Source organism: Odocoileus virginianus, chromosome 23, assembly GCF_023699985.2.
Source record: "Odocoileus virginianus isolate 20LAN1187 ecotype Illinois chromosome 23, Ovbor_1.2, whole genome shotgun sequence".
In the NCBI taxonomy this organism is placed as follows: domain Eukaryota; kingdom Metazoa; phylum Chordata; class Mammalia; order Artiodactyla; family Cervidae; genus Odocoileus; species Odocoileus virginianus.
In genome coordinates, this window is record NC_069696.1 from 47,170,309 (window position 1) to 47,185,808 (window position 15,500).

The window sequence follows — 15,500 nt, forward strand, 5'->3', positions numbered from 1 at the left end:
TGATGCCATGGTGGGTCCCTAGGTGGCGTTAGATAGACTAGCAGACTTTCACAGCAAAATATCCATCCTGGTTCACAGAATGGTCTGATTTCTGAGCTTTAGAGGTAGTTAAACACTCATTTTGCAGGCTTCCCCAGTGGCCCAGCAGGTAAAGAATCTGCCTGCAATGCAGGAGAAGCAGGATGCTTGGGTTCAATCCCTGAGTCAGGAAGATCCTCTGGAGAAGGGCATGGCAACCCATTTCAATATTCTTGCCTAGAGAATCCCATGGACAGAGGACCCCGGCAGGCTATGTCCGTAGGGTCGCAAAAAGTCAGACACGACTAAAGCAATTTAGCATGCATGCACACAAACACTCGTTTCTAAATCCATCAGTCTAGCTTCCTGCCTTAAGAAGCATAGTCAGGGCTACCACCTCTGTGCAGACTTTACACTGCACAGCCCCGGGTGGTACATTTCCCATGATTAGGCACTGTAGATGTATGTGTTCATCATGAAAGCTTTCTGGATGATGACAGTAAAATGTCTTGTTCTAAAAAAAATCAGTGAATTCTGACAATTTTCTGAGACCTGGAGGTAGAGCTTTTTGAGGAAGGGGGATTTTTCTCTTTTAATCTTAGTCACTCAAAGCTGAATAGGTGAACAGTTATGCACACAATCTAGGGTCCAAATAGATGGAAGAGATGGAAAAGAAATTTGTCTTTCACTTGTGTCTTTATTGATTTACTCGTAGTTCATCCATTCATGCATTATGCATCTGTCAAGTATGAATTAGCACTTGTCAAGAGCTTTGCCGAAGACTGAACAAGGGCATTTGCCATCTGCCTCTGTTAAGATTGAACCCTGTGCTGCTGGAGCTATTGACCTTCAACACCCACTGAGGGAGTTCAGGGTGGAGTGAGGCACTCTGTGCTATGGGCGATCTGGTGGGACAGGTCTTTAGATAGTTGGATATTTTCAGGAACTGATTTCATGATCCCAATCTTTGCATCTCCTCACAGGTAGAAAAGCACTAAATTCCGTCATGATAACATCTGATCCTTGAGACCAGCAGAAAACCTTGTAAAGCAAGCACTTTATTGCAGTGAACTCTCCCTTCACCAAAATTTTATATATTGACCTTCCCCCACTACCTCAGTGGGGGGAGTACCTCAGCAGTCTCTCAGAACTAACTAAGGTACTGTCTCTTGGGCTGTAGTCCTTATTTTGCCCCAAATAAAACATAACTCACAACTTTCAAGTTATGCCTCTTTTTAGTCAACATATTTATCTAAAAACTAGACTTCAGGGGTTAGTCTGTGCTGGACACTGTGCCTGACACTGGGATGCTTAAGACCAAGTTTCTGCTTTCTGAGTACTCAGTCTCATGGAGAATCAGACCCTATAGTGCATGCATGTTTAGTTGTTCATTCATGTCTGACTCTTTGCAACCCCATGGACTGTAGCCAGCCAGGCTCCTCTGTCCATGGGATTCTCTAGTGAGAATATTGGAATGGGTTGCCATTTCCTTCTTCAGACCTTATAATAGTGTATGGTTTTACAGAAACCCAGAGGCAGGAAATGTAACCTAGCCTCACATGGGAACAGACAGAGTGAGGAAAATCAGCAAAAGTCACTTTCCCACCCAGGTGGCATGAGGGAGCTCCAGGCTGAAGGAGCAGCACGTGCAAATCCCTGGAGGTAACAGGCTGTGTCCTCAGTACCTGCCCTGTATTAGCTCATATAACCTCAGAACAATCCTATCAGACAAGCACTATTATTATTCTCATTTAACAGATAAGGAAAGAAAGGCACAGAGAAATTAGGTAACTTGCTAAAGGTTACACAGAAGATAAAGACCAGACATAGCACCTGAACCCAGAGGATCCATCTACAGAGTTCAGTCGAGAGACACCATAGGTGCTGGTTGTTGTCCAATCTCTAGGTCGTGTCCGACTCTTTGTGACCCAGTGAACTGCAGCATGCCAGGCTTCCCTGTCCTTCACTATCTCCTGGAGTGTGCTCAAACTCATATCCATTGAGTCAGTGATGCCATCCAACCATCTCATCCTATGTTGTCCCCCTTTTCTCTTGCCCTCAATCTTTCCCAGCTCCAAGGTCATTTCCAGGGAGTTGGCTCTTTGCATCAGGTGGCCAAAGTATTGGAGCTCCAGCTTCAACATCAGTCCTTCCAATGAACACCCAGTACTGATCTCCTTTAGGATGGACTGGTTTGATCTTGCAGTCTGAGGGACTCAAGCATCTTCTCCAACACCACAGTTCAAAACCATCAATTCTTCGGTGCTCCACTGGTTTTATGGTCCAAATCTCTCATCCATACATGACCACTGGAAAAACCACAGCTTTGACTCTGTGTTTAAGAGAACCCAGTTTGGCAATTGCTCAGCATTGGAGGTGGTAAGACATGAAGCTGGAGGACCCCTGGGATGTGAGTTAAGGGGACCCTTCATGGCTTGGGTGGTCTAACTCAGGGCTGCTTGTAAGAACATGAACCTTATCTCTTCTTTAGCTCCAGCTGGTGACTTCACCTTTGTTTCCTGCTGCTTCCTGGAATCCACTGCCCAGTCCCCCAAGAGGCATATACCTAACAAATTGTGAGGACCCCAGGAAATGATTCATCTTCCCCATTCTATGTCTGTACTGACTCCAGAGACATTTTCCAGAAGTTGTTTTGTCAATTTTTAACTAAATTTCCATCTCTTGTTTTGTTGCTATGAAGCTCTTTTCCCCTAAATGTTGAGTGATGGGAAGGGTGACCCAAAAACTAAATTTCAGTTATTGGAGGGCTCTAGTTTAGATTGATTCCAGTTAATTGTGAGTTTACTCTATTGGGTTATTGCATTACTCAAGTTCCAAAAAAGCTGGAAGGAATGCATAAATTTCATAAAAATCTGTTACTTGCTCTCTCAGAACTTTTTGTCAGAGTCAAAATGTATCCTTGAGAGATTATTAGAGAAAAATCAAATTAAAATTTAACTGAGAAATAACTTACTCTGTACATGTCCTAAGTGTAATAGTCCATTAAAATCACTATGTAAGTTCTTGCCACTGTTCTGAGGGTTTGATCGAATGAACTGAGCGCACTTAATTTATTTTTCTGGCTCTATCCTGGGTTCAACAATTGTTCAACCATCAGATGCAAATACTCCAACTATTAAAACACCAGGTCACTGCACACAAAAGTTACAAAACTTATTTTACTAAACACTAGAGTATTTCCATGCAAAACATAGGAAAAAGAGCTTAAGAAAAAGTCCCTCTGAAAACCAAAGTGGGTATTTTGCTATTGACCATGGAAAGCGAAGGGCTTTCCTGGTAGGTCAGTTGGTAAAGAATCTGCCTGTAATGCAGGAGACTCCAGTTTGATTCCTGGGTTGGGAAGATCCTCTGGAGGAGGGCATGGCAACCCACTCTAGTATACTTGCTTGGAAAATCCCATGGACAGAGGAGCCTGGTGGGCTACAGTCCATGAGGATGCAAAGAGTCAGACACGACTGAACGACTAAGCATAGCACGTGGAGAGATAAGAACTGGTTCACTGGTCCTCTGGTCCACTGGCTGCCTGGATGAACCCCCTTGTTGGAGGGGCACTGGCCTGCGGTCAGGGGAGCAGGGAGGAGAGCTCAGTACTAACCCCATTCTACCATTACCCAATCCTGAAGTGTCCCCACTTTGGGAACATCAGTTTCTTATCTAAAATGGATTGAATGCTATGATCTCTTGTTTCACTAGGGAAATAAGACCAAAACTTTGATACTAATACAGATAGGCAAGCCTCAAGTAAGCCTACATTATATTTAATCAGGTTTTATAAAAGCCTTTTTTTTTTTTGTAAAGGACCAGGTGGTAAATATTTTAGGCTTTGCAGATGTAGCACTGGGTTTTGTAAGATATATATATATATATAATCTTCATCTACAGTTAATGGCTCACAGGTCGCCAGCCAAAACCTTGGAATTTCCTGAGCCATAAAAGCAAGGGGAATATCTTTTGCTGTGAAGTTTGCTCTCCTGTCCTCAGTTCCTGAAAATGCTTCAGAGCCATACAGGTAAAACAACAGTATCTTGTTACTCATAACTACTCCCTTTCTAAAACTGGGTTTATGCTAATGAAATGACTTTTGCCATGTGCCTAAGGATAGAGGCTGGTTGCCAAGGGAACCAAATGGAAAAAGAGGTTGGAACTTTCAGACCCACCTGATTTCTGGGGAGAGGGGAGCAGCTGGAGTTTGGACCTAAGGCCAATGAGTTAATCAATCATGCCTATGTGATGAAGTCTCCATACAAACTCAAAAAGTACAGGGCTCAGAGAACTTCCATGTTTCATCATGGGAGGTCCCAAGCTTCACGAGACAGAAGCACCTTTGTTCAGGACATTGCCCTGTGTATCTCTATAGCTGGCTGTTGATTCATAGTCTTTGATATCCTTCATAATAAGCTGGTAATCTAGGGAATAAACAGATTTCCTCAGTTCTATAAACTGTTCTGATAAATTACTCAAAACCTAAGGAGGGTGTCATGGGATCCTTTGATTGATAGCCTGTTGTTCAAAAGTATAGGTGACAATGTGGACTTGCAAGTGGCCTCCTGAGTTGTTGGAACCTCCAATTGCAACTTGGGGCTGTGACTGGTGTCTAAAGTGGAGGGCACTCTTGTGGGACTGTGGAGTCTATGGAGTCTGTATATCCAGGTGGACAGTGTCAAAACTGAGCTGAATCCTCAGACACCCTGCTGGTGTCCAAGAATTGCTTGCTGATATGGAGAAGCCTACACATACACACAGATACAGACACATACAAACAAGCATGCATGCACACATATGCACACATTAGAATTAGGTCCAGAACATAACTTAGCAGGCCATAGTGTTTGTGTCACCACTACTCAACTCTAATGCATCAAGAAAGCAATCATAGACAGTATATAAACAAATAGGCATGACTGTGTCCCAATAGGACTCTAAAAAAGCAGGCCACAGGCAGGACTCTCAGTTTACAACCTGATGGAGAGGATGGCTGCAGGGATCTCACTGGGACAAGAGAGGCTCCAGGACCCTGCTCCAGGCCCACCTTGCAAAGGCCACCGAAGCTGCCCAGCCCATCCCACCTCTGAGGAACCAGAGAACAGACCTGGGGTGTGTCTCCCTTCAGGATGGGGATGAAAGAGTTAAGGAGCCAGGGGCAGGCGCAATTGTTTCTTTCTAGGGAAACAATTCAGACTTGGGAGCTTGCTCTGCCACACAGCTGGAAGTCATTACTGCAGAAGTTTTTAAAGTGAAAACGTTTTATTTAGGCCCCCATGAAGGTTTTCTTAGGCCAAGGGTGAACTTTGCTCACGCTGCTGCTGTCCCCAGCCAAGAGCTTTGGTCAGCTCTGCCGTGAGCCGTATTCTCGAGCCCTTCTTGCCCTCTTACTGACCCTCTGGCCACCTGGCCTCATCCCTCTCTCCTCCAAGCCTCTTTCATAAACTATCAGTCTGCTTAGGTCCTCTCTGGCAAGTAGGGCCGGCCTGTGCCAGCAATATGGAAAACTGCGTAGCTCAACAATGGGAATGTTTACCTCTCATCAAGCTGGGATCCAAAAATGCCAGTGTTTTAGATGAACTCAAGAGTCTCTCTTGATGGACATGAACTTGGGCAAACTTCGGGAGATGGTGAGGGTCAGAGAGGCCTGGCATGCTGCAGTCCATGGGGTTGCAAAGAGTTGGACACGACTAGGTGACTGAACAAGAGTCTCGCAGGGCTTCCCAGGTGGCTCTAGTGGTAGAGAATCCACCTATCAATGCAGGAGATTTAAGAGACACCGGTTTGATCCTGGGTTGGGAAGATCCCCTGGAGTAGGAAATGGCTACCCACTCCAGTATTCTTGCTTGAAGAATCTCAAGGACAGGGGAGCCTGGCAGGCTACAGTCCATGGGGTTGCAAAGAGCCAGGCATGACTGAGCGACTTAGCACACACAAGTCTCTCACCTAGAGCCTTGGGTACAGATAGAGTGGGAGGGGTTCACAGATCAACGAAATAGTCAGGTCACCACACACAACGAAAATCAAGTGGTAAGAACAGATTTCTTCTTCCAGGATGATTCAGACAAAGGCGACAAAGGGGTGGTTTGCCTGGTATGAATGAGTGTAAGTCTCTAAAACTAAAACTCGATAAGCAAACGCCTTTATTTAACTAGACACCTTTTTTCTTTTTTTTTCCTTACTTTTAGGCTAAAGAAATTAGGGTAAGGAAGCAGCTGGTGTCTGGGCTTGATAAACAGTGTTTATAGCTAAGCTCCTAGTATCACATTGTCTGGGATCCTGTCGACAGGTCCATCTTTGCCACAGTTGGGTAGAATGGTGATATTTAAGTTCAGAGTAACCCTCCTTAGCACTGCAGGTTCAGAACTGTCACAATTCAGTGGCATTTTCCATCTTGTGTGTCAGCAAAGCAAGGTGGGGGGACTCTCAGACCCCTAATAGGGTCATTTATAAGACTGGCAGTGCTGGCTCCCCTGGTGAATCTCCTAGTTCATCAGAACACTGCTAAAAGGAGCAGCCCTTTCTTCAAGCACTAGGTTCAAGAGCTAGTAATGTTAGGTAACAGTGGGTAATTCTGGAGAGGTCAGCTGTCCTTTCAGAAGCCCAGTGGCACAGCTACATGTGGCCAGGATAGAAAAAGTGTACAGAGGATTGAGTACAGACTCGGGTCTGAGCTCTCAGCCAATAAATTCAGCATTCAGTATGCAAATTTGGAGTAAGCCAACCAAAATATCCCAGAGTCAGGAAGGAGATAATAAGAGCAGTCATGTAAGTGAACATTAGCTGAGTCCTTACAACGTGCCAGGCACTGTGCTACATGACTTCCAAGCATTATATGAAGCACCTGCTGCTGATCCCATTTTACAGAAAGAACCAAAGGCTCAGAGAGAAGATGCTGCGCATCCTTCCAGGGCAAGCCCCCAAGGCCGTGTCTGTGAACACTCCTAGGAAGGCCTCCTGATTTACAGCAGCACCAGACAGGGCTGTGACTTAGCCAAGAGCCAAGATACAGACATACTGTTTGTTAAAATATATAAATAATCTGAACAGCTGCTATAAGCTTTGTACATGATCCCTTATGATCCAGGCGCTCTCCTGGTGTCCCAGAACATTCTAGAATCCAGTTACTAGACAGTTAATACCTGGCCCTGGGACCTGCTCCAGTCTACTGCTGATATCAGAACTCATGAGAGGATGCCCCCAGTATTTGTGCTCAGTTGTGTTCAACTCTTTGTGACCCCATGAGCTACAGCTGGCCAGGCTTCTTTGTCCATGGGATTTCCCAGGCAAGAATACTGGAGTAGGTTACCAGTTCCTCCTCCAAGGGATCTTTCCAACCCAGGGATTGAAGTCGCGTCTCCTGTATTGGCAGGTGAATTCTTCACCACTGTACCACCTGGGAAGCCCCGGACACCGTCAGTGGGTCTGTGTGCTCAGTTGCTTTAGCCATGTCTGATTCTTTGCAACCCCGTAAACCACAGCCCACCATGCTCCTCCGTCCATGAGATTTTCCAAGTAAGAATACTGGAATGGGTTTCCATGCCCTCCTCCAGGGGATCTTCCTGAGCCAGGGGTTGAACCCAAGTCTTCTGCATCTCCTGCGTTGCAGGCAGATTCTTGACCACTTGAGCCATCAGAGAAGCCCAGAGCAGTTGTTAAATAGTTTGAATATCATCCCGGGCCCCAAGCATGGGCAGAACAAGATGTACTCTCTAGGAAACTTGTCCAAGGATATCAGAAAATTCCCTTTCTCTATCCACTTGCTAATGCTTAAAATTAGACAAAACTTTTCCTGCAATTTATTCCTTTATTCCTTCATCACTGCTATTGTCTGAATGTTTATGTTCCCACAACATTCATGTGTTAAAGTCCTAACCCTTAAGTTGATGGTTTTAGAGGATGGGAGGTGCTTAAGTCATCAAGGCAGAGTCCTCATGAGTAGGATTTAGTGCTCTTATAAAAGAAGGCCTTTTCACCATGCAAGGACACGATGAGAAGGTGCTATCTGTGAACCAGAAGGCAGGTCTCCATCAGATACAGAATCTGCTGGCACTTTGATCTTGGACTTTCCAGCCTCTAGAAATGTAAAAAAATAAACTTCTGTTGTTTATAGGTTACCCCGTCTATGGTATTCTGTTATAGTAACCTGAACAAACTAAGACTTAATATTTAAGACATTCCTATTATATGAGACTAAGCACACAGCACAATACGTGCCATGCACCTTATTAGGCTCTGAACAAACAGCAGAATACAAGGGAAAGAGCGAGAGAGAACAGAGATAGAAAGAGAGGGAGAGAAAGGCAGACACAGAGACAGGGAAAGGAGGAGAGAGACTGGAACTTACCACCTATGGTCAAACATGCAAGCACTTGAGGAATGTTCAAGATTGATTCATTCAGCAAAAGCTGTCAGCCCCCCAAAATGCAGCAGGCTGTGTTCTAGGGGCAAGGAAACTACAGGGGATGAAACCAGGACCCTCCATGCCTGAAGCTTTCTTTCGCATGGAGAGAAAAAAATGATAAACATGAACCACTTGCAAATACAGTTAACCATAGAGAGTGAAGGAAGAACAAGGAGGGGGCCTGAAGTTCAGGGTGTCCAGGGATGGCTGTTTTATTATGATAAAGATGATCTTGTATCCCCCTTCAGTATTTCAGCTATTATTTAGTAATTATTAACTGGTAGTGTCTATAATGTGACCATATCATTCCAGGGCAATGATCATGGTAGTTTGTAATCTGGCCATGTAAAACCTCATAGGCTTCCCAGTTACTCAATTCACGATGCAAAGGTTTCAACAATAAATCGTGTCTATCTCTGTAAGATGCATGAGGAGCTGGTGAGTGTCTGCATTTCCGATGCCTCTGAATCACTGTTGTGAACCATAGTTGCTATTAATTATGTCAATTGCATGGAAGGCTGAAAGTACAGGAAAGACTGAGCTGAAAGGATGTTTGACCCTGGATACTCTTTGTAAGTAGTCTTCTCTGCTTACGAAACTATTTATGTCATTTGGTTTTCTTATCACGTCATTTTTTTAACGTAGGACAAAAAGTGTCTGTCTAATGGAAAAGGTCCTGTTACTTTGGTGATACTTAATCAAGATGTTGCTGTAATTCAGATATAAGCAATCTTCTTGTTCCAAAATTTGAGGCAAACCTCCTGTACTTTTCTTACGAAAGCTGGTTAGGACTATTGCTCAAAATCTGGCAAGACGTAGAACAAGCCTGCTTTTTAACTGTTGAAAATCCTGGAGTCAGCTCCAGAAAACGCTGGGCGGAGAACCTCATTGTCATCCTTGAGTTTCAGTATTGAGAACTCTCACTTCAGTGTTTCTTCATTTTAGCTTTCATAATACTGGCACTACCAAAGGGTGTCAAACTCAGTTGATAATCTTAGTGGTTTTTTTTCTTTTGCTTCTCTCTGGTTGTCATGCCCTAGCTTGAGAGGAGAGCTTAAGAAGAGCGGCAGCTTGGTGCTCCTTAAGTATCTAGGTTTCCAAGGCAGATTTTCTGTTCAAAAGGCATTTGCCACCACGTCTGTGGGCAGCCTGATGGGTAGAGAATAGATGAACTCATGAATTGTCTGGGACTGGACTGGTTTCTTCCCTTTTATAAACGTTCTTTGACTAAAGGTAAAGAATACTACTAGACAAGGCAAGGCCTATGAAAACTAATTTTAAGCCGATAGACTTCCTGCATTCTAAAAATACCTGAGATTTTGGCTGTCTGTAGGAAATGGAGATTTCCTTACAAGACCATCAGACTTGATGGATACTCTCTTTCCTGACAGCTACCTACTTTGAGCCACTAGGAAAATGTACTCATTCACTCAAGTGGATACACTATTCTATTTTTGCATGATGCAGAGACATGATCTATAACCCAAATGGGAGTGCTTTTATTACCTATCTATTTCCTTTTATAAATATTGGAACATTCATTAAATAGTTTTTGAATGCCAGATCTATGCCAGCACTAATTATAGACCAAAAGTTCCCAAATATTTTGGCCTCAGGATCCCCTTACATTCAAAAAATTTTGAGGACCCTGCAAAAGCTTCTGTTTATGTGGGTTATATCTGCAAGCATTTACTAATTTCTAAATAAAGATGAAGACATTTAAAAGTTGATTTACATTTAAAAATCCATTATATATTAACAAAAATAATGATAAATTTTAATAAAAGAGCTCTATTAAAAAAAAAGCAGTGAGAGAAGTGACATTGTTTCACCTTTTTGTGAGTTTATTTAGTATCTGTTTTCATCTGACAGTTCTATCTTCACTCTGCATTCAGTCTGTTGGGATATGTGTTTCGGTTAAAGTATATTTAGACAATCTGTTTCTCATATACTTATGTAATTGGAAAAGGGAAACTGATATGATAGCCTTTTTGGATAACTGTGGATAATCTTCTTTGATGCCAAACTAAAACTCAATTAGTAGTAAGTTCTTAAAAGTTAGCAGATTTTGAAACCATATCAATTGATTTTTCATACTCTATTTCATTAAAATCCATTGGTCTATCTTGCACTCAGAGTGGATCCTTTAACATAATTTTGTAACTTCATGCATTGTTCACCATGAAAATGACAGTTCCCTGAGTTATTCAGGTAGACTAAAAGTTGACACATTGCATTATATGATATATTCTATTTTTTTTAAATCACACATTTGTTAATACCACCAATTTCATAAGAAAAAGTCTCAAAGTATTGGGAAACTATCAAAATGAGGATGGCAGATGCAAAATTTCCAACATTCTAATTTTCACTTGAAGTTTTCAATTATATCACAGGGCAACTAGACTATCAGCTGTTTTCCTTGAAGTGGCATTTTAATTCATTTTTGGGAAGATGTCTGTCAGATCCCCAGATATAAACAACCATAGTTTGACTATCAGTCATTCTTTCAAGTAACAATGGTGTTTCATGAAAAATGAACCTAGTACAGCTCATGCCAAAAATTTAAGCGAAAGTGAAAGTCACTCAGTCATATCTGACTCTTGTGACCCCATGGACTGTAGCCCACCAGACTCCTCCATCCATAAGGTTCTCCAGGCAAGGATATTGGAGTGGGTAGCCATTCCCTCCTGCAGAGGTCTTCCCAACCCAGGGATTGAACCCAGGTCTCCTGAATTGCAGGCAGACTCTTTACCATCTGAGTTCATTTCAATCACATAAATGCTTTCCTTCAACAAAAACGATCTTTGTCATGCAAGGGGAATACTTTATGGTTGCTTTCTTTCCTCCACATAGAATGTTAAAAGTATGTGTACTCAAGGGTCACAATTCTAAAACAATAATTTTTCTTGCTTCATCACAGACATTCTTTAAAGAAACTGGCTTCCCTGCCCCGCCCCACACCCCCCGCCCCCGTCCCTACAAGGACATTACAGTGAGGAGCACATGACTATTCATGGAGTTTGATGGCAATGCATAACTCGCGCTGTGGAGGCAACAGCTTTACCCACCAGTGCCTTCATACAATCATTGCAAAATATCAACATAATGAAAAAGACATTTAGTGTCTAAGTAAGGACAGAAACAGTATGGACCTAACAGAAGCAGAAGATATTAAGAAGAGGTGGCAAGAATACACAGAAGAACTACACAAAAAAAACTTAATGATCCAGATAACCACGATGGTGTGAGTGATCACCTAGAACCAGACATGCTGGAGTGCAAAGTCAAGTGGGTCTTAGGAAGCATCACTACCAACAAAGCTAGTGGAGGTGATGGAATTCCAGTTGAGCTATTTCAAATCCTAAAAGATGATGCTGTGAAAGTGCTGCACTCAATATGCCAGCAAATTTGGAAAACCCAGCAGTGGCCACAGGACTGGAAAAGGTCAGTTTTCATTCCAATCCCAAAGAAAGGCAATGTCAAATAATGCTCAAACTACTGCACAATTGCACTCATCTTGCTGCTGCTGCTGCTAAGTCACTTCAGTCGTGTCCGACTCTGTGCAACCCCATAGACGGCAGCCCACCAGGCTCCACCGTCCCTGGGATTCTCCAAGCAAGAACACTGGAGTGGGTTGCCATTTCCTTCTCCAGTGCATGAAAGTGAAAAGTGAAAGTAAAGTCACTCAGTCGCGTCTGACTCTTCGCAACCCCATGGACTGCAGCCCACTAGGCTCCTCCGTCCATGGGATTCTCCAGGCAAGAGTACTGGAGTGGGGTGCCATTGCCTTCTCCGTGCACTCATCTTACACGCTAGCAAAGCAATGCTCAAAATTCTACAAGTGAGGCTTCAACAGTACATGAACTGAGAACTTCCAGATGTTCAAGCTGGATTTAGAAAAGGCAGAGGAACCAGAGATCAAACTGTCAACATCTGCTGGATCATAGAAGAAGCAAGGGAGTTCCAGAAAAACATCTACTCCTGCTTAATTGATTACGCCAAAGCCTTTAACTGTGTGGATCACAACAAACTGTGGAAAATTCTTCAAGAGATGGGAATACCAGACCACCTGACCTGCCTCCTGAGAAATCTGTATGCAGGTCAAGAAGCAACAGTTAGAACCAGACTTGGAACAATGGACTGGTTCCAAATCAGAAAAGGAGTACATCAAGGCTGTATATTGTCACCCTGCTTATTTAACTCATATGCAGAACACATCATGTGAAGTGCCGGGCTGGATGAAGCACAAGCTAGATTGCAGGGAGAAATATCAATAACCTTGGACATGCAGATGACACCACCCTTATGACAGAAAGTGAAGAACTAGAGAACCTCTTGATGAAAGTGAAAGAGGGAAGTGAAAAAGCTGGCTTAAAACTCAACATTAAAAAAACTAGGATCATGGCCTCCAGTTCCATCACTTCATGGCATATTTCCCATCTACTGATGGGGAAAACATGAAACAGTGAGAGACTGTATTTTTGGGGCTTCAAAATCATTGCAGATGGTGACTGCAGCCGTGAAATTAAGAGGCTTGCCCCTTGGAAGAAAAGTTATGACCACCCTAAACAACATATTAAAAAGCAGATCTTTGCTGACAAAGGTCGGTCTAGTCAAAGCTATGGTTTTTCCAGTGTTCATGTATGGATGTGAGAGTTGGACCATAAAAAAGGTGAGTGCTGAAGAATTGATGTTTTTTAAACTGTGGTATTGGAGAAGACCCTTGAGAGTCCCATGGACTGCAAGGAGATCAAAACAGTCAGTCCTAAAGGAAATCAGTCTTAAATATGCATTGGAAAGACTGATGCTGAAGCTGAAGCCCCAATAGTTTGGCCACCTGATGTGAAGAACTGACTCATTGGAAAAGACCCTGATGCTGGGAAAGATTGAAGATGGGAGGAGAAGGGGATGACAGAGGATGAGATGGTTTGATGGCATCACTGACTCATCACTGGCCATGAGTTTGAGCAAGCTCCGGGAGTTGGTGATGGATAGGGAAGCCTGTCATGCTGCAGTTCACAGGGTCATGAAGAGTTGGACATGACTGAGGGACTGGACTGAACTGATTATTATGAAAATAGTTTCATCTGTGGTCCAAAGACCATGCTTTGAGAACTACAGTTCAAAGTACTGAGTATATTTATAAAGTGTCCCATCATCATGGGGATTATATTTTTCTGGAGGCCAAGCCTTGAGGGAGAAGATAATACACAAGTAAATTCATAAGCTAACTGTCGGAGAATTAAGTGCTACTATGAACATATACTGGTTTTCCAGGTGGCACTAGTGGAAAAGAACCTGCCTGCCAATGCAGGAGAGATAAGAGATGTGTGTTCTATTCCTGGGTTGGAAAGATCCCCTGGAGGAGGACATGGCAACCCACTGTGGTATTCTTGCCTGTAAAATCCTATGGACAGAGGAACCTGGTTGGCTACAGTCCATAGTGTCACAAAGAGTCAGATACGACTGAATGACTTAGCATGCACACATGTATGACCATACAGCAGAATGGTGTGCTAGAGAAGAGAGACTATAGCAAGATTAACCTTACACTGATGGTCAGGGGAGGTATCTTTGAGGTGATGACCCTGTAGCAGAGATCTCATAGGTAAGAAAGGGCCAGTCATGTAATGATCTGGAGGAAGAAATTTCCAGAGGGAAGTGATAGTGCAAAGCTCTGATGGGATTGAGTTTGGTGTGTTCAGGAAGGCAGAGGAGGCCATTGTGACTGAAGCTAGTATATGAGGTGCCTAGTGGCAGGGGATGTGGATATAGAGGTCACCATTCAGAGGTCCACCTGCTGAGTGGCATATTGGTGTGCTGACAAGAGCATGGAATTTGCGTTCAAGTTCTGGTTCTGTTATATGCTAGTGGGGTGACGTTGGTCAAGTTAGAGTCATTAGGTTGGTTTCCTGGCAACCAGTCTCCGAAGTGGAGAGTTGCATTCTGAGTGTTAACTGAAGAGGCCCCAGGGATCCACACCTAAGAGAAAGGAAGGAACATGGACTAGGAAAAGGCAGCAGAAATTCAGGAACTGTGATGAAACTGTTAAAGTCTATTGAGAAACTGTCAATCTGGGATAGCTTTTCAGAGATACCCTGAATTGAGGCAAGGAGCTGAAACTTTGTGCCAGTTTCTTGACAAGTCAGCTGATGTGGACTATCCCCAGAGGGAAGTCTGACTTTGTGCAAGACAACTCCCTTCCCTGGGGACAGACTCAGAGGTGACCCATCAAAAGCCTATAGTTTTGGTAGGAGGAAGGGGAAGTCTTGGTGCTAAGGGGAATCTGGGTAGCACCCTACAACATCCACTACACTTAGCCTCTCAGAGTTTATGTGTCCTTATCTATAAAATGGAGACAAAAACCAGAATAATGGAGTGACTCAAATAGGATAATGTGTAAGGAATTATATAAATCACATCTACTGACAATGCGATTATGCAAATGGGGATTGTTGATATTGTAAGGAGTTTATATGACTTTAGTGTTTCTGCCATGAATCCTTTATGATATTTGAACCTACTTGTAGTATCTTTATTATACAGTAATGTATCTTAATAGCTGGACTTTTGGAGACAACGCTGTTTTAACAAGCTAGCAGGTGAGCTGAACTGCAGTAGTTCCTGAATGTCAAAATGTAAATCATCTCTGGTTTTTTTCCATAAACACCCTTACATATAGTCTTTTCTAGGTGACTATAAATCATATTTATCACCTCTTGTTTTTCTCCTCTAGTGACTGCTGTCACAAATTACTGGATCACATTCTCATGTTAAAAGCTTCCCTGATAGCTCAGTTGGTAAAGAATCTGCCTGCGATGCAGGAGACCCAGGTTTGATTCCTGGGTCAGGAAGATCCGCTGCAGATGGGACAGGCTGCCCACTCCAGCATTCTTGGGCTTCCCTGGTGGCTCAGCTGGTAAAGAATCCGCCTGCAGTGCAGGAGACTAGTCTGTGATCTCTGGGTTGGGAAGATCCCCTGGAGAATGGAAAGGCTCCCCACTCCAGTATTCTGACCTGGAGAATTCCATGTACTCTATCGTCCATGGGGTTGCAATGAGTTGGACACGAC

The 15,500-nt window shown here is 43.3% G+C and overlaps 1 non-coding gene across 1 annotated transcript; it reads left to right on the forward strand.

The window, feature by feature from the left end:
• The first annotated feature begins 15,210 nt into the window (after window positions 1–15,210).
• On the forward strand, window positions 15,211–15,283 carry TRNAR-GCG (transfer RNA arginine (anticodon GCG)). Its single transcript has one exon. It is a non-coding gene; the product is annotated as a tRNA-Arg (tRNA).
• The last annotated feature ends 217 nt before the right edge of the window (window positions 15,284–15,500 follow it).